Genomic DNA, 20913 nt, shown 5'->3' with positions numbered 1-20913 from the left:
TTATTTTCTGTAATCATTCTCTTAAATAATAAACTTCTGTATACAGGCACTGCTCCTTCTTATAGCATTATTTTTGATTAACTGGTATTTTTACTCCTTTCTAAAGGCAAAAGTAGCCTGTTCAGAAGAGATAAGGCAAGTGCAAAACAGGTGAGTGAAAGGCACAACCAAATCTTCATCCTAGGAATATAAATATGGAAACAAAGATTTGCAATAGAGAGCAATACCACAGATGAATTAAAGAAGAGGAAGTAGACCAGAAACTACAAGCAGCTATAACAGAATCAAACCTGCGATCATTAAGTAACTATGATTACACAGTACAAGGTTAAGCAATGTGTTACCAGTCTCTCAGGACCGTTATTTTCCCTTCTGATATACTGATCTTTTCTTTGTATATGCAGACATTTGAATTCTTCAGTTAAATACTCTATTTACAACTGAAATTAATGCCACTTTCCTGTAAGACATTGATTCTCAGTTGTTTTCCAGGCTTTCTGACCGATTAATAACAAGACTACTGAGAAGGAAACATTTTTAAAACAAATGAGTTTTCAAAGCTTTCAGCACAGATGACATGAAATCTCTTTCACATATTGAGAAGGTCGAGAAAACATTTAACTTCTAGGACATGTCAGAATCCCATGCTTGTCCTGACAAAACCACGTTTTTCAGAAGACAGTGTGAGGCTATTGAACAGACTCTGGTTTTCAGATGGGCATTGCTTTTGTGGTAAGAACTGGCTTTAGCCTCCCACAGGAGATTCAGCAGCTTGACAAATACTTGAACATGTATCCTTTCCCCACCTGACCTCCTTCTGTACCTCTTAGAACTTGAAATACTAGCCACAGAGATTTTTTCCAAAGGAATGGGAAAAGTACGTGTTGCAGGATTTTTCAGTAGCAAATTTTGGCGGTACTTATATAGGAGCTTGCACGGTATTTTCAAAAGGTAGTGTTCTATTCTGTCAGGATGCAATTATCTAGGAGGAAGAGACTATTTATTTCAGCAAAGCATGCACTCAGCTGAATTTAGCAGTACCTTTTAACTCTATACAAGAGTTCCGTAAATTTAGTTCCTCTGACTTAGTATCACTGTCTCTAATAGGAGAGACTATTTCAAAAAGTAAGAAGTGAAGAAGAGCTTTACCATTGCCTTCTCGGAGGTGCTTATTCAAATGTTGTCATTTGAATAAGCCAGTAAAAGAAATTCCAGCCATAAACATTAGATCTAAAACCTCAGTTACTGTATGCATTTTGAATGCTATCCCATATTGGAAGCAACTTTCTGTCTCACAAATTCATATTAATTTTCTGCAAGTATTACATAATCATATATTTCCACAGAATGTGAAACTGGCCAATACCTTTTTTTTTGCACTTTATTATAATATGATGTTCTCCTCACATCTTTATGAATAACTAAAATGAATTCCATGAAGAGCACTAAGAAAACTTCCTTTCAGGTACCATTCAGATGTTCAGGTCTACAAGTGGAATTTCAAAAACCTATCCTGATAATAACATCTTGATAACAACATTCCCATAAGCACTTTCTTTTCTACTCGTTTAGTTACTTATATATCTAGATTTCTTACTCTTGCCATAACCATCTTAATTTCACCTGACATCAGCATCTTAGTTCCTTTGTCTACAACTTAGATTTACAAACTAGGAATTCATTACATACTCAGTTCATGCACTACTGTTACCTGCATATATTTAGCTCAGCATGAAACAAAACAGCCTTTAATCACTAATAAATATGATCTGTGGTGCTACACAGGTTTACATAATAGGCTAGACCTAATTATGTACTCAGAAAGTGGAAAAGAGTGTTCAGTTATCTCCTCAGCTTTAGGCTGCACTATACCCATTTGTACAGCACCCTCAGCCAGCAGAACAGACCTGTTGTTGAAGCCATTCTATTCTTCAAAAATAGATGGGAGATCCATGGTAAGCATAAAGAGAAATCACCACGAAAGCAGGTTTGCAGGCTGGTGAACAAGAATGTCTCTAAGAATAAGCCCCTCCGGTAGTTCTTGTCCACATTCCCTACCTTAGGACCTCTCTCCAATGAAATGAAATTCTGAATGAACAAAATGCATAAATGGTGTGGGAGTGGGAACTCTGACAGCAAAACACTGGTCTCATTTCTTGGCTGCACACTTTGATGTTCAAACACAGGCAGACAACCCTGGAAATCCTCGCTGGAGTTCTTCGGACAAGTGTGGGCATCCCTGAGCATGTTGGAGTCCTGGTTGGCTCAATGCTGCTGCTGCTTAGAGGACAGTGCTAGCACATACCTAATTCATGACTTGTTTCCCCAGCTCTCCTAGTAGCACTATTGCCACTTTCCTTCAGAAATATAATGAAAAGGTAGTTGACAGTATATTTGCACAAGCATGACTGCAGTCTCATAACTCAAAAGTTGACCAGCTTTCTAGAATTCATGACTGTGTCATCTAAACAAAATAGACCCACCTTCCATCCCCTCAAACCCTGCAAACATTTATTTCTAGCATTCAGTGACTTACTGGAGAAAATGAAAGTGAAGTAGGAGTTACTTTGGGGATTGCAGAATGTGCAGAATATGATTAAGTCTTGAAACTCTTTGATCAAAATGAACCAGAAAATTACTTTTAACTTCTTGCACTAAAAATATTATATGTTGGCAAAAACATCATGGAATAAATCACAGACATGATGTATTTAAAAATATAGCCCAATTGATGAGATATTTCAAAATCAGAATTCATTTTTGTCTTGTCCTTATATATGGTATCAGACTGAGTAATTATTCATAGGCAGCAGAGGCAGCAGAGGCATGAGAAGTTGGATAAACTTTTGTGTTGATTTAATCATTGACTTCTCATAGAAACATTGCTTTACTAGAGCAAGAAAAGAATAAAATCCACTTCTTAAAAAAAAAAAAAAAAGAAAGAAAGCAAAAGAGAAGGAAAAAAAAGCAAACTTCTGCTTCCTGCTATGTTTCACGTTATCTTTCAAAAGTTCAGCATCTAAGTGCTACTGTGAAACAAGCCAGTGAGACAGAAACAAGCAAATAATGCTTTTTTCCACCATATCACACTGGATGGTCATGCATCCTCTACATGCTAAGAAAACTCACTATGATAAGCGTACATGCATCAAAATCCTTCTTTTCCAATGATGCCAATGAAGATACCAAATTGCCAGCTCAGTTTCACATTCGATTCCTTCTTTCTTCTCCCCCTACACATAATGGATCTCAGTAATTTGGCTTTTTCTCCTCTGGTTTTCCATGTGTGTTCTGTTTTATAATTCTGTCTCGCAAATTAAATGCTTTCATGCTTCATGCTTCCATTTTATCAAGTTGCTCTGTAGAAAAGCATGCTGTCGAGTCTTACATCTCACTCTGCAGTCCCTTTGCACAAAGTATGAAAAAGCTTTTTTACTTCCCCTTACTCAACTCTGATATCAGTCTCTTCTGTGAAAGCTTGCACAATATATATTGAGCCTCAATTATTCTTGAAACAAAGTCTCAGTTTTTAAAACTTTCTTGAATTTTTTGCTTGAGTTTTGCTATATCCATGCAGAATAGAAACCTAAATTATGTAACTTTTCTCCTACAAAAATTCATGTCTTATTATTCAAAGGTAAGGTATGTTCTTATTGGCCTTTCTACTTGCAATTCTAACAAACATACTGTTTTTGCCTTTCTGTAAGACTACTAAAGGCTCATTTAGAAAGAAACACGCTTTAAAAAGAAATAAAAACAAGTATTTTATAATCTCTGTCAAGGCCAGTGGATAGTCATCCACTCTATTAGCATTTTGCCATCATCTGAAACCAAATCCATAGTATTGTATCTAAAATAAGAGAGAGGCTACTTAAGTAGTCACGTGCAGAAGAAAGCTGCAGACTAACAACTGTGTACATCTTTCAAATCGTTCAAAGTCCTGGGTTATTAGTTATGCACTTAGTGCTGAAAACAAAACAGGAAAATGCTATCCAGAAGGACTAATGTTGAACAGTTCTATACAAGGAAGAAAGTAAATGTGCAAAAGATGGAAAAGAGATTTTAAGAGCTGTCATGCAAGCAAACACCTTGTGCTCAGCTGTTTTACCATTAAGCCACCCCCAAAGTGTTCCACAGTAGTCCTGAGGTCTCCACTTCCGTACAACATCACTTGCAATAACTCAAGGAGAGCAAATCCCAAACAGCCTCTAAGTCATGCAGCAGTGTTTTATAGTATTATATTTTTGGAAGAGGAGAGAAGAAATGCAACACAGGCAAGTATCTTGTAATTCAAAAGGAAAATATTTCAGTTGCGTCTTTCTCTCAAGCCTCTTAGTATTTTTCTGCAGTCTTGTGGTTTGGAGGTTCTTTTTTAAATTCATTTTCTGTAGTTTTATTGTTTTCTTCTGAATTACTGAAAGTAGAAGGATACTGAATCGCCTTGATTCTCTTGCTTTTCAAGCAGAGCACTGAAAAATCTCTCAAACAAAAATGAACAAATTGGACAAATTATTCTTGCAGCTTTAGGGGTTGTATCCAGAAACTTTTCTCTTTAGCCACTGGAAGTTGAGTGAGTGATTCTGCCCCTGGGAAGGTATGGTCATCGGCAGTCACATAATATTAGCATTCAACATATCCGTGAGTGATCTCATCTTTCTATAATCCCAGGGTATCATTGTTTTTCCACTTTTCCAGCATTCTTCTGTCTGAATTGGCACTGCAGTTATTAGTCAAGGATTTAAACCTTCAGAAAACTTGTACACACATACAGAAAGAGTCACCTATACAGTCCAGATGGGAAAGCAGTCATGGAGGTCTTCTGTCTCCAGTGTCTTCGTGTATATAGAGCAGAGCTCAAGCAAAAAATTTAATAGTGTCTGGTCTGATAGGCTTTGAAAATGTAAACAATTTTATCTGTTCTGAAGAAGTACACACCATCTCTAATTTCCAGTACAGCTCAAATGTCTGCAGGGGCTACTGAAAACTAACAAAAAATGAAAACTTCTAAACAATTTAAAAACTCTTATTTTCGTAAGTTAGCACACAAAGCATGCTCATGTAGCCAAACCAGCTGCAGGAGCACCTATGTTATTTCTTAAAATCATTTGTATTACATATAGTTGGGCATCTCCTGTCTCACAACTTATGCTCATAACTTCTGGAACTTTCTTTTCTGGAACAAAACTTACGCTTTGGCACTGGATGGTTTATGTCACAAAAACAATGAGAAACAGAAGGAAGCTAGATGATCATCACTGCTGTAGCAATAGTCTTGCTTTAATGGCTCACTAAGGAATTATAGAGGTGCCAAGGAGTTCCACACATGACAATGAGCCCCATCACCATGGTCATGTGACACTGTACTACTGTTTTGTTAAATTTAATAGTAAAATGCTCTATGAGAAAAGAAGAAGCATCCTGCATCCAATTACTGGCCCAAACCCAATATGCTCATTTTGTGACACCTTATGGATTCACAACAGCACAACAGAGAGGTATCATATACACTAACACCAAAGAGCAATGTTTGTTTTACTTCTCTTCCAAAGTATCAGTATGGTTTTCCCTTTTCAAGGACTCTGGTGGTAGGAAGAGGTTACAGTTTGTTGCCTTTTCCCAACTCAGAACTGGACAATGATCATCTTAATCTTAATTCACTTGTGTACCTAGTGGAGCTTTTATGACCATTCCACACCTTTGTTGGAAAACCATGTTTTGTTTTCTTGACAGCAAATTTTCCAGTTTGGACAAGAGCTTAAGGCCAGTTCCCAGAGGTGAGAAACTAACACAGTTTAGGGCTTCAGAAAGCTGTATTTCATCCAGAAGAAACCCCACAGGTAGGTAAGAGATTTGCTTGTCTGATTTGAGTTCATACTGCTGAACCTTATTGGCCCTATGGTGTCAGCAGATATAACCTGATTTTAACATGTTTAACTTTGAGGAGATTCCTCAAATCCAACCTGTGGACAATACTTTCCAGGTTTGTTTTTACTATTCCCTGTGAAAATTATTCCCAGTGTAGCATATAAGAAAAGGCAAGTAAAGGCTAAAGACTAAAAAATCTGGAAAGCACCTGTTATAATTTGTTGTGCTGCTATTTGCATTAATAACTTTTAAATCCAGTTGTAGCACTGCAAAATACAAATTGAAGCTTTATTGCTGCTAAGTTGTGAAGGCAGTCATACAGAAACTTCGGCTTGCCTAGTCAAAAACATTCATTTCTTCCAAAGTTTATGCAAATGCAAAAAGCAGTTTATTTTTCTAATGTAAACTAAGGGAAAACATACAGAAAAACCTAAAAGCCTTCTACAGAGAGCAAATTCAAAACTTTAAAAGAGAAAAATAACAACAGTACAATAAATAGCTCAGTAATAAAACACTCTGCAAACTTTACTTTCCCCAAAGATCTAAGACTAAACACATGCTTGACCCAACAGAAGGCTGTATCAGTGTAGTACAAAAGTAATTTAATGTTCAGTAATTAATCTCAGTCCTTAGATGGACAGTTCACAATGCTTTTCCAACATGACAACCTCCTTAAAAAAGCATTACTCAAATATCTAACTATATATGCAGCAATCCTGTTCTGAGATGAGCTGAAAAAGGAGATCTGCCAGAAATGTAAACAAATGCTAATTTGATAAATTCACCCTGAGTTTTAGAGTTAACCCAGATAAAGATGGGGTGTAAAACAGCTTACTGCTCCTGTTTCTATTTTAGAGGCTGAGCCAATGCATCATAAGTTTTTTAACCAAATCTAAATACTTTGCTCATAAGAACAATTAAAATGAAAAAGCAGACAAAAAGCTGCTACAAACTTTAGCAAAGCAACAGGATGAAAAATAAGCAATATTTAATTTATTCTCTATAAATTTACTAATATTAAAAAAATTAGCTCTTTTTTTGAAGTTACATCCAAAGCTACTCACCACTTATTTTCTAATCCTACCTATGTTTATCTCATTTTTTTATTATGCTAAATAAGTGTTGCAAAACTGTCTGGCAGTTTTTCTTTTGTACTACAGTTGCTTCAAGAAAAATAAAAATTGACTTAAGGGCATGCAGTCTTTGAAAAACAATACTTTAATATATATATATATATTTTTAATGTGAGCTGCACTGCTTCTATACCTTCTCTGTGACAGAAGACAGCACAAACTTCAAACTCAGCATAGCTTGTCAACAGAAAGGTAGGACTTGGGCTTTATTTCCATTCTACCATTGACGTGGTGAAGATAAGTTTCTCTTACTCTGAGTAAGAATTCTTCATCATTTAGGTTGGCCATCAAAGGAAAAGCCTGAAATAGCAGAGCTTCTCAATTTTGTCTGAGATAACACATCTGCTACAGACTGCTCATTAGAGATAGGTGTCACTGCTATTTAGTGATTAAATAATCTCTACTGGGAGAGTTACCAAGCACATATCAAAGATGCAGTTTTCTAAACTTGGAAGTAACACTAGAGCATACAAATGAAGGCATATGAATATGCCTACATTCTTTCTATCAATTCATACATAATTCATACATATGAAGACAAATGCAGCATATAATAGCTATTGCTAGTAGAAGCCCAAATTCCTTCCATGATCTTAAATGAAAGTCAACAAGAACAAAAACCAGCCATGGTAAACCTGTTGTCTCCTATTAGGCAAATAGAGCAGAATAAGAAGAAAGGAAGCATCGGTTTTCTCTTCTCTTTTATTACTAAAAGGATGATAACTAGCGCTGTATGCAAAATACTTACACAGACTTAGGTGTAACTTCTAAGTGCAAGTTTTGTGATCAATAACTTAGACAGCAGTTAGGCTGTCATGATGTACCAGTGGTGGGAAGAACAGCCCCTTCCCTACACTGCTTTCCACTGGCTCTATAACTGAGAGAAAAGCAGACCAAGAACTGTGCCAACAGGGGCAGCTGGGTGAGGAAAATTAGGCTGCTCTTCAGATCTGAACTCAAGTGAGCTCCCACATACAGGTCAGATGGTTTTACAGTCCATAAGCTGAACTTTAGAAGAATAAATATTCTCAGGCATTTTCTAGGAGAGAGTTTGCAGGGACTAAAATTGTGCCAGGGAGCACACTTCCAATTTAATAGCATGTGATGAATATCCATGGTTCTAATCACCTGTATCTTGGCCCCATTAGTTTGGCAGGACAGATGTTAACTTGCTTTCCAAATGGACTTGGATGTTGGCACCTGGCTTCTCAGCACAGAAGAGGAAACTTGTGTTGGAGAACCAGCAGTGTCAGCAGAATGCTAACAGGCACCTCAGAAAATAGTCTCTATATGGAAATCTATACTAAGCTTTATTGAAAATCACAAGGTCCATGAAGTTTCAGGGGAAGTGGAAATTAAGTATTTCCCTAGGGATTCCTATGGCAATTAAAGGGAAGATAAACATCTGTAGACCTAATTTCAAGGACAACTGATTTCTTGGTTATGACTGCTACCCTGTTCTTGCCTGAATTGTATTTACTGAGATGCAAGAGATACTTCATGTGAAGTTTGTTTTTCTTGTACAGAAAGTTAAGAACTTACAGGAGATGTACAAGTGCATTGCACTGAGCAAATATCCACTCTCTTCAGAGACATGAGGGGAAGAGAAGCAAGAAAGATCACTGAAGCAAATCCAGAACTTTGGTGGTACCAGCTGCATAGCTCCTAAAAACTGATACAATCCAATGCCACCTACTATTGAAAAGTTATGAAAGGTTAGGATTTACTCAGCCATCTCTAAGAAAAGCTTTACACATGCTCCTGCTTAGCAAAGCAGTAAATAGCAGCTTCCTATCTGTTTTTACATGAGTTTCCTACCTATGTCTGTTCAGATGAGGTGACTGAGCATATAAAAATTGGTATCGTGGTATTCAGCATTTTGGATCCTGAACAATTTCAATGCTTATTTTGTAACTGAAAAAAAATATCCTGGGGTTTCACTAGTTATTATACTATAAACAGTAAGACTGTGAACTGTATTCTACTGTGGGCATTAGCCACAACCAGTGAGTTAAATTCTAACTGGAGAATCTTATGGCTAGTGAATGCAGCACTGAATGAACATGGAGTGGTTTTCAAATTCAACCCTTTGCTGATTTGTAGTAAAGTGAATCTGTAAATCATTGAGAGAAAGAAACGAAGATAAGGAAGGGAATGAATTAAACACAAAATTCCCAAGACGTCATGCTTAGTCATTCTTCCAACCATTAACATACTTTGGAAAGAATTAGCACTCATGCACAGTAGAGAAACAGACTTGTAGTTACTGCCTTTCTACAAAACTACAAACCACAGAAGTCTCACAGAAAAAAGAAATATCTTATCTTCTGAGCTGCAGCAGTCCTGAGACAGAATCTATAGGATTGCAAGGGATGCACTGTAACAAGGACTGAACTACAATGCTGATGAGTCTTCTCATCAGACTTCTAAGTCTATCAAGAGATACAGATTTTACCTTTATGAGTAAGTTTAGAGTGAAATGCTACATATCTGTATTGATTTCTGAATGGGAAAGTATAAAGACAAAGAATAACCTGATGGGAAATTTTACCCAGGAAATAAAAACATCAGTGACAGGCTGTGTGGTTTACTATTTGTCTAGTAGTACTTAATTGTTGCAGTTAGGGATCAGAGCTCTGCTGCTTTTGGTATGAAGGGCATAAGTATGGAAGACTACAGCCACCAGACACTCAAATCAGTGGAGAGGCTCTGCCATGGTTCTTTCCATTCATTCTCAGTACAGAGAAATTTTGCCCAAGGAAAATAATAATATCCATATCTGCTGAGAAAATGTTTTCTTCCTTTTGGTCCTTTCCAAAGAGATAAACAGATAGAGCTCTCTCTTCTTTGAAACACAATTTAGTACTGAATTAAATAAGCAGAACTGTAACTTAAGTTGTACTCTCAAGTCAGTTATAATGGAATACTAGATCTGCCATCCTGTTCATGTGTTCTCCTTTACATCTCTTAAACCCTACTTGTGGGTAGCAACTTTCGTTTAACCCATCCAAAAGGATGGAACTCGTTGCTTAACACTGCAATGTTGAAGGTTTATATAATCTCTGTATCTGTTCAGCTGCTGTTAGGCTGCTAACAAATGAACTGAGTTACACCAATTTTTGTGGGAATTTTTGTAATCCAGACACTTGTGCAGAAGAAATAAAATGTATACAATTCACTCATTAAGACTCTTACGTGGAAAAAATTAATAATATTCTGATCCCTGAAAACAGTTATTAAAAACAAGTTGGAAGAAGTGACTTCCGAATTGAAAAGTTGCAGCCACATTATCTGTTCCTGCAAAGTGGCCTTTCCTTTTCATCCAGTAGTTGATGTCTCTAATATAGATATATCTCTCTAACATATATTGCACCTCTGCTCCGATGTAAGCTTGTAACTCCATTTACTGGTATTGCATTATAAAAGCACAATTACATGAGATACAAAGAGAAACATAAATCAAAAGAATGCACATGTGCATTACATTTGGGACAACATAATGATAAAAATTAAACTGTCTTTTTCCAGTTTGTCTATTCATTTAGCTAAACCCTTTAAAGAATGCTAACAGCTCTCCTTGCCCACTTCCCTTTTTGTCTTTTTGGTGGCTTACCACAGATGACTTTCATCTGGCCTACAATGAAACTATTTGATGACTGCTTGTCATATAATTACTCAAATACATTCTAGGATGTAAGCACATCTGTAACTTTCACAGTCTCTGAATTTAACGGGTTCCTGTTTCTTGTTAAGAAAGTGGGAGATGATGCAAGCTGTTCTCTTATGAATGGAGTCATTTCTTCATTGTGAAACAAGATCTTCAGGGCAGTTCATGGCTATAAACATAGTAAATATAAGCATAGGAAAAGATACAGAATGTAATCTAGGCATGGAATCAAATGCTTAAGTCTTGGTGATAGCAAACAGACAATTGCAAACAGATATTCTCTACTGTTACAACAATAAATTCAGAGGGAAAAAACAATACAAGCATAAAGATCAGAGAGCTTGCAACCGTTATCTATGATGGATTTTTAAATCCACATACTTCAAAGTTATATTTAAATGACAGAAACTTAAACATAATGAGATGACCCCTTTAAATAAACACAATTTAAATTTCAGTCCAGTTCCTACTGAAATTAGATGATTTGCCACTGAGTTCAGAGGGACCAGATGCAAAGCTAGCAGACTTGTCTATGTTTTCATTCCACCAAATATTTCAGGGGTGTTTTAAACAATTTTAGTAAAATTCCTGTAAATGACTGCCTAAATATTCTTATTCCAGTTAAAACTAAATTTGTTTCATTTAGATTACATCAAGAAAGTGAACTAAGCTGAACTAAAACTTATCCCTTTAACTTAGGACTAAACACACCAAGCACTAAACTATTTGTTTATATGTTCGTATGTGAATTACATTGGTATAGCAATTCCAGAAAATATCCCCATGCAAACAAGACTTTAGAAACATATCTAGATTGCACGGAAAGATGTCAGTCTGAAACTAAAAGAGCAGTGTGTCCTCCAAAACAGTATGAAGGCTGACCAAATCACTTCAATTTTGTCAATGTGAGTGACTGAATAACCACAAACAAGCAAAAAAAACCCAAATGAAACAACAATAAAAAACAAACAATAAAACAGTGTAAAGCTGTAATAACACAACAAAAAAACTGTATTATTGTTTGAAAATTAAAGCAACAACAATTATTAGCAAAAAATAGCACAGTGCATAATTATTTCTAACACAGAGGATTTGATGGATTGACTTTTTACACAGTCTGACTGATAGGACAAGAGTGAATGACTTTAAACTAAAAAAGGGGAGATTTAGGTGTTATGAGGAAGTTTTTGATTCAGAGCATGGTGAGGTGCTGGAATAGTTTGCCCACAGAAGTTGTGGATGCCCACAGTTGGGTGGGATCCTGGGCAGCCTGATCTAATGGCTGACAACCCTGCCCATGGCATGGAGGTAGGAAAAAGATGATCTTTAAGGTTCCTCTCAACTGAAGCCATTCTGTGATTCTATAATTCTGATTCCTGCTGAAAAAAAAATGAAAATGATAGAATGAAAATGGAAGAAACTAGGTTGAAGCCTTTTCCACTTCCTGGGAAGGAAACCTTGCAGAAATAACTGAGTATAACAGAGCAATTTTATTTCAAAAGAAATGCTGCTGGACTGTAAGCAAACCTGAATACTAGACTCTATATCTAGAATTGTTAAGCATCTGCCTCACTGCAGCAATGTCTCTGAAAGAAGAGTCACAGTGCAGAAGGAACAGAAGCTGGGAATTTATTTACAAAGTTTATTTGCATTATAGAGTTAAATATTCAGAAAGGGCTAAAAAACTTCATCTTTGTGAAGAAACGCATAATCATTTTGTGGCTTTTACTGCCATGATAGATAAATAGAAATACTTGATCAAGAGTTCAGTTTTGGAAACCAGGATCAATATTCTGAAAAGCCGTCACCTGGAGTAAGTGGAAAATTCAATTTAAGAGCTTAAACACCTTCAAATTTTTCCTCAGACTGTGTCCATTCAAATATTGTTTGGATTCCTGCTATCCTGTCCTCCCTCTTTAGCAGCACAATGGGCAAGTCCAATAAAAGTAAATGCTAAATCCAAATTAAGAAGACATCAAATAGTAGCGCTGGATTGAGGCGTAATCTGTAATGCATAATTCTATTGTTATTTCTCTTCTAATGATGGTGTACTTATTGTTTAAATGCTCTCCAATTCCAAACAGGTTTGTAAGTAGTTTTTTTCGGTAATAGTGATAAGTAAAACTCTTCCCAGACTAGAACTGATTATTTTCAAGAACATGAATAAAAGGTTCTTGGGCAGATACTCAAATCCTTCCTCTGGAATCAGACAAACAAATCTATCTTTCCCTGACTTCTCTTTCTACAAAGCGAATGCAAAAAACTCACAAACTTACTGAGTTACTGTAATTGTTCAAGAGTCAGGAAGTTTAGATATTTAGTGGTCTGGTGATCCATTTTGCCATCAGAATCACCAAATGCCTTCATTTTCTCCCATCCCTACTTGTCATATAAAAAGACTTTTTGTCTACCAACTACCATTAGATACACCATGTGATGCTAATGTCTAGTTTACTGCCTCTCTTTCACAATAACCTTACAGTAATAACAGCTTTTATTTATACATGAGATGTGCTGCCATATAATGACTCTAGTAAAAAATGTATTTGTTATATCCTGTTTGTTAATGGAAATAATTGCATGTGGAGCATTCTTAAGGATTGCAATTACAGAAGACTTGGAATTATCACTTACTCTGGGAAGAGCATATATGTAAAATTAGTGCTGACAAAACTTTTGATGAATGTGTAATCAACTAATACACATTAAGACTTATGATGAATATGACAAGTTACATGTTTATGGCCATTGTACACACTACTGTTATGCCCTTTTCCACTCTTAATTCTCCCCAGTCCTTTGTCCTTCTTCTCTTTCCACTTGACCATTTCCAGCTGTGAAAGCCAGTGTGAGTTAAAGTACGTAACTTCTGTTCTTCACCCACATTCTTCTAAAAAGAAAATCAGTCATTATAAGATGCAGAACGCCATTTCTTTGTTTTCAAGTTTCTGATTTTCACTTCCATTTTATTTTCCTCTTTACTTTTGGACAGGAGGGAATAGTCAGTATCACCTGACTGGTTGCACTGGCTCTTGTCCTGAAAGATAACTATGCCTCTCTCCGACTGGCCACCACCAGAGTTAACAATCTGTTTCCAGGAATTGAAAAGGATACTAGCAACTGCTAGGATGAAAAGAAACAAGGTGCCTATGTTTCATAAGAGAAATGCATCTGGCACCTGAAATCCAGATGTAACAATTTGGAAGCACACAAAGGAGAAGGAAAATATGCACACACCTAAAGTCTGTGTGAATCTGAGACAAAGAGCTGTGGCACAGTGCATAAAGCAGCAGTGTGACTCCTTTTTAGCCTCATGGTTTATAATTTTGAGTAGTAAGACTATGATTACAAAAAATAGAGATAGCTTGAAATACAGAAATATCATCTATAAAAATCTTTAGAACTTGAAGTGAATCAGTTTTATCAAGCAAATCCATGACCTGATGTCAAATTATCAAATTACCACTTATCAAATGCTTTCTGTCTTATTTCCACTCTCCTGATACAAATACTCCATCCGTCATGCCACATTTCATGCAATAGACTTTGGCATTATTGGTGATTTTAATGTTTCCTGAGCAACAATATTTCACATCCATTTGCAAAATCATCTTTTATATCTCAGCACTGAGAATGGCAGTATGTGTTCACATAAAGCAACACTTACTAGATGCAAAGACAATAGTAACTGACTAAATAATCTTTTTTTTTTTATTTAATTAAGTATTACAACATATGTATGTTACAACATCCACATACAAACACTTCTTAGCCTGTATGTAATTTAGCCTGCAAACTCAGCTTTTCTCAGTAGTGGCTGTTATTAACAATATATTGTATTGTATGTATATTCATTATTCATTTCCATCTTTAGTTAATTGGTTACAACTAGCAATGGCTTTTTGTTTTTGCTGGTGGTTTCTTGCACTGTTCCTTCCCTCTCCTCCCCTCTCCTCCCCTCTCCTCCCCTCTCCTCTCCAATGGGAATGATCCATTCAGAGTCTGACTTCAAGTCAGTATTGTTCTTCCTGTTCTAGATCAGTTTTGTTAGCCAAGAGGTCAGGTGACCTAATTAATATCTGTTACATGAAATGGCCCAAACAAAGCTGTAGGAAATGTCAGCAAAGTTTACACAAATTCTGCATACTTAAACTATCACAGAAATCTGTCTATTTATACCCACAGAGTTCCCTGTAGACCCACTGCCATAAATGTATAGAGATTAAGTTCCTTATATTATACACACAGCATCCAAAAGGCCAGGCAATTTGTTACTCTGAAGAATGAATTATAGTGACTTTGCAATTCCTTTCCTTATATTCTCTGGACAGCTTTTGCCTTATTCTACTAGGACAGTCAAAGTCTTTATCCACATCCAGATTCTTTCTCTCCAATATATGCACTGAAAACAGTCAAACACTTCCAATAATAAATCCAGAAAATGAAATAGAAAGTAATATCACTCAATTGATTAGGAGACTTGCTTCTGCTTTCCATTTTTTTTCAAAATGTTTCTGGCAACGGTTCACAGAAATGAATGCATGTAGGAGACTAAGCATAGAGACTAAACTACGTGGATTGTGATCTCCAGGCAGCACAATACTACTGTTCAGGACATTGTTCTCTTGCTTAGGGTGGAAAATGAGAGTCTTTGATGCTTTATGTTCCCTATAAGAAAACAAGGAAAGAGAGTGAGACAAGTTCATGCTAGTTTCACTTGCAAGCTAAGCTGATGACTCATTGTTAATTTCATACCTCTTCCTAAAGCGTTCCATAAATCTAATGCCCGTGGTCCAATCTTTATTACATCAAGTTTTTAAACTTCTATCTTTCATGCCTCTGAAAGACTGACGTAATTTTACATGAATTACATTCAAAGCAGCATTACTAACTGCCACTTCCTCATTTTGAGAGATTACTTCAGAAGAAAATCTTCTAAGGGAACACACATTGACACCATGTAGCTCTACGTCATTATTCAGGAACAACTCTTTTTTGCATCTTGAATGAAGTTTAAGTCATCTTTAGTCTGAATCAATCTTTCAAGGTTCACATATGCTCATAGTTGGGAAGACATCATTGACAATATAACCCTGATCTCAATTATGCAATTAGAATTGATTAAGAGATAAGTGATCTTTATTGCATACTTTGTTGCAAGTGCATTTTCTTTACCAAAGATTTAATCAATGATTTTACTAAATGCTTCTTCTCCTCAAAGATGTTTTGCACCACATGCATTACTACAGCCTACTGTTAAAGGTTTCACATACAATAGTCTAAATTTTCTAACTTTTTACAACTTTTATATTTCAAACTACTTGATAAAAAAAGTTAGAAAAGTTTAGAAGAGAGGACAAGAATGAGGAAAACAAAGAGAAAGAAAAGACGAGACAGAAGGCTAGAGATTATGTCTATTCAGGAAACCAAGACTCCTGAACACAACACAGAGGCACAGAAGCAGGCAGGGGAAATCCCTTCAAAATGTTTTCATTGTGATACATTATTTGAAGTAATCAACAGACTATTGCAAAACACACTGAAGAATCTTTAGGCAGAATATACTGAAGGAAACAAATTTCCTGATCACAGATAAGGCACACCATGGTATGCTCTGGAGTAAATGATACTTTTTCCCTGCTCCTTCTTTCAGCACACAAGCCAACAGATTTGATGAGGAACTGAAAGTGTTCCACTGTTTTGTTTTTCTTCCCCTTTGTGTATTCAAAGAGAATGTGAATTTGTGCTAAATAGAATGAGTCCTTAGTAAGTACGAAGTGCTTCCTATAAAAGCATAGTCAGACTATTTAATAGGCCTTATTTGAAATTGGTACAGTCTTATTATGTTTTATAATTTCTAAGGAAAAACTGAAATGAGTTAAAGAGAACTAAGCATAATTAAGGACTTCTGGGATTAGACCTAATATAATAATAAATTATAGTATTTTATAATGTATACAACCTATTTCATTTTGAAGGGTGGTCTCAGGGTCAGTGCATTCATGTAATCTAGAAATCTACAAGATTGGGAATATTCTGTCAACATGTTACTTTGTTTGGAAATGCCAGGTCACTCCAAGGAATTTTCACGCACCAGATAAAATTTCTAGTTAGAGAGAACAACCCCCTCCAGCAGACAATGGCTCAGTCATTAATACACTCATCTGCACTGTAGGAGATATGGCTTACAAATGCTTCATGTTATGCCTGGTATTCTTTTCTATTCATGTTTTACTGTTTGCATACTTAATTACATGTTCATTGGGCTGCAGAGATGGATTTTCACAGTCTGATGATTCAGACACTTTTCTAGGAAGTAGGAGACCCAGGTGAAAGTCCCCATGCTGTCTAACTCTTCAGAAAGATTTCAAGCCAGCTGAATACCTGACAGATTACACTGGTCAACAAGCTCTTCTGGTGTATCCTAATTTCTTCCTTCTTTCCTCAGAAAATTTTCAGAAAATTTCCACTTATACAGACATTCAGACAAAAACCTGAAGAATTATTCTGAACAAACAGTTATTCTGATTAAACTCTCCTCCACAGTTTAAGTACCACACCAGCACTGTGCAGCACCAGCACCTTATCATATCACAGAATCATAGAATGGCCTGGGTTGAAAAGGACCTAAAGATCATCTAGTTTCACCACCCCCCTGCTGTGAACAGGATTGCCAACCACTAGAAAACCACCTTGGAAAAGCAAAGCCACACTCAGTCTTGCTTTAAGGGATCTAATACAACACAGAGCACAAATGACTACATTAAAGACTGTCAAATCTTCAGTAGATCATGCCTCTGGTCTACAAAATTTCCACAGCTCTACAGATCCAACTGGAATAACAGGGACGCAAGTTTTTCTTTCTCCTTCTGCAGAGATGATACAATGTTCCCTTATTCCTTTTCAAGAACGAGGCCACAAATTCCGTGCTGACTGCTTTTCTCCATCCTCAAAAATGAAAAAGAGAGAACTTTGTTCATGGCTTTAAATGCCATTCTGAGGCATCTTTAAGTTCATGATGATCAGAAACTGTTTCAGGGCTGCTTTCCAATGGAGGGGAAGTACTATAAATACTATTCCTTTTCTTTTTTTAATTAAAAAAAAAAAAAAAAAGTACTTTTAATTTTATTGAAGGCTTGTCCTAGATCATAGAAGTCATGCCCAAGCCTTTGGTTTCTGTGATCTAGGACAAACCTTTGATAAGCTGAGAAGGTTGACATGGGATACAACACAACTGACCAGGAGGGGCAAGAATATATGAAGCAGCAAGTTAGCTGAGCTTAACCTTAGGGCTTTAAACTAGACTTGATGGGGGAAGAGGACATAGTGCTGAGAAGCAGAGAAGAGTCAGGAAAGACTGTTGCTTTAGGAATTAGCAGGGGAAAACCTCAGATTGGTCCCAGACGTTTTTGAGATAGCTCCTCCAGGAAAATAATGCAGTTGAAAGCCCAGCTGAAGTGCCTCTCTACCAATGCATGCAGCATGGGATGTAAGTAGGAGGAATAGGAAACCATGGTGCAATTGGAAAACTATGATCTTAATTCTGTCACAGAAACATGGTGGGATGACTCTCATAGCTGGAATACCATGATTAAGTGCTATAAGCTTTTTAGAAGAGATAGGCAAGATAGGAGGGGTAGGAGCAGTTGGTCATCAAAGGATCCCAGAAGAACTCACTGATGTGATTGCCAAGCTGCTCTCCATCATATTTGAAAAACTGAGTCTGTCAGTCAAAGTCCCCAGTGACTGGAAAAAGGGATAGCTGAGTGGTGCAGCTGGCACAACAGAAAGGAGGGACACCATCCAGGGGGACCTGAACGGGCTCGAAAAGAGGGCACATAATGAGTTTTAACAAGGCCAAATGCAAGGTGCTGCACTAGGGTCGAGGCAATACTAAATATGAGTACAGACTAGGAGAAGAACTCATTGAGAATAACCTCGTGGAGAAGGACTTAGGGGTCCTGATGGAAGAAAAGCTAGACATAAACCAGCAGTGTGCTCCTGAAGACCAGAAGGCCAACAGTATCCTGGGGTGCGTGAAAAGAGGAGTGGCCAGCAGGGAGAGGGAATTAATAGTCTTCCTTTGTAGTACCCTTGACAGGCCCCATCTGGAGTATTGTGTCCAAGACTGAGGCCCCCAGTACTGGAAGGTTGTGGAGAGGGTCACGAGGAGGGCCACAGAGATATTCAAAGGGCTGGAGCACCTCTACTAATGAAGAAAGGTTGAGGGAGATGGGTGTGTTCAGCCTGGAAAAGGCTCTGGGGAGATTTTGCTGCAGCCTTCCAGTACTTGAAGGGAGCCTACAGTCAGGAGACAGACCGACTTTTAATAGAGTCTGAGAGCGATAGGACAAAGGGGAATAGCTTTAAACTAAAGGAAGGGAGATTTAGGTTAGATGTCAGGAAGAATTTTTTCACTCAGAGGTTGGTGACATGCTGGAACATGTTGCTCAGAGAGCTTGAGGATGCCCCATCTCTGGAGGCATTCAAGGCCAGGTGGATGGGATTGTGGGCAGCCTGAGCTGGAGGCTAGCAACTCTGCCCATGGCATGGGGGTTGGAAATAGATGATTTTTAAGGTCCCCTCCAAAATAAGCCATTCTATGATCCTATGTTATGATAATTGGTTTATGTTTCCAAGCTAATCTTTTAAACAAAGAAAAGGAAACAACATACATGAATCTAGACACTGGTAATACAAGTAGACACTTGTGTTGCCTTCTGTGAAAGAAAGCTTGGAATATGTATTTCTATAAAATGCTACAGTGCTTGTGTACAAGACTTCTACAGATAAGGTATTTTGCAGGCATTTAAGTAAACAAGTACCCTTATTTTTATTAATAGTCATCTTCACGTTTGGGCATAGATACAGAATTGATCTATTGTAGGAAGTAAAAATAACCAACCATTCTGTGCAGAGCAGAAAATTCTACATGCACATTTCTCTTGCAGCTTTGTTTGGCAGGAATATGCAATGGAAAGAGACATTCACATCACCAGAAGAGCCCTGCATAATTTAGCAACAAGAAGAATTTCCACTCATTTCTGAATGAAGTGCCAAAGCCAGGGAATGCCGGTTAGGGGAGTACAAGCAACTTCAATCAGTATAAATCACCTGAGGCACATGAATTTTAATGGATGATAACTTACATAAACAGCACTTTTTCTAAAACATCCAGCTCTCAATAACTTCTTTAAATCAGAGGGGATGTCTCAAGAACACAATTCACAGATTGATATACATATAGAGATCTCTTGTCATACTTAACAATCAGATTTGCTTCGGTGGGAGAACAACTTCAGAAACTCTCATCTTACCATTTACAAGAAAAAAATGGTAGTATGCCACATTCAAAAAGGGTTCCCATTCCAGAAGCATCCTTGATACCAAAAAAAATGGAGTTCACCTTTAATATACAGCAAGAAAACTTAGGATTGAAACTTGCAACCAGATGAGATTCTTCTGGGAAAGGTAATTTTATATTTTTAACTTTTTTAATGAATTGATGACTCAATTCTAGTAGAATGTTTCAGTATTTATACAGGTAAAATTATGCACTTCCAAAGAATTGCATTGAAAACAGAAACAGGAGTGACACACGAAAAATGTAGTATCTATTTAAACCTACCACCTTAAAGAACAGCTAACTAAACTATTTTCCATTAAGTCAGGCAAATTGAGCAAGTAACAATTGAACTTAAATCATTTCCTTATGCCTAAGACACTGTTCTCTTATGTGGTTTTAAGAACTTCAGATGACAGAAAGTTAACCTTAACTGTTCCTTGTTTAGCTTGCACCATTTAAATAAATAACACATCTGTTTTCATAGATACAACATATTTATACGTTCCTCTCCACCCCCACATTGGGAGGAAGAAGGGCATTTGTCTGCTAATTTTGGTCTCTGTACATGGGAAATGTTATTCATCACACTGAACATGGATACAATTAAGTAACCATATTGAGAGCTGCTGTTCTGCTTCTTAAAGCCCTAAGTTAACTTGAGTTGACTTTGTCCTTATCAGAGTGGAATGGTTCCTTCAACCAAGCTGGCAAAGTTTGACTGAAATGTTGTGCCTGTAATGCACACACTAATGACAGACAGATGCAGACAAATGAAAGAACTCAGAAGATGAAAAGAATGACAAGGACCTTAGAAAACAGTACTTTCCAGCTAAAGTGGACTGGGCAAGAAAAAGTTGAGAAGGTAGTATCATGATCGTAAATGCATTTGAAAATGGTTATTA

General features: G+C 36.9%; 1 long non-coding RNA gene across 3 annotated transcripts in view; it reads right to left on the bottom strand.

The window, feature by feature from the left end:
• Window positions 1-20913, bottom strand: part of LOC149919717 (uncharacterized) — a 138374-nt gene that overhangs the window by 40171 nt on the left and 77290 nt on the right. The window contains exon 3 of one of the 3 annotated variants that reach the window (XR_016469689.1): window positions 14444-15333. The exons of the other annotated variants lie outside the window; for them this stretch is intronic. This is a non-coding gene — a long non-coding RNA (uncharacterized LOC149919717). Of the gene's footprint in view, window positions 1-14443; window positions 15334-20913 lie in introns of those variants that run through there. 3 annotated transcript variants of the gene reach the window in all.

This window comes from Phasianus colchicus, chromosome 1 (genome assembly GCF_987193195.1).
Source record: "Phasianus colchicus chromosome 1, bPhaCol1.hap1.1, whole genome shotgun sequence".
Lineage (NCBI taxonomy): Eukaryota > Metazoa > Chordata > Aves > Galliformes > Phasianidae > Phasianus > Phasianus colchicus.
This window is presented reverse-complemented; position numbering and strand designations above follow the sequence as displayed.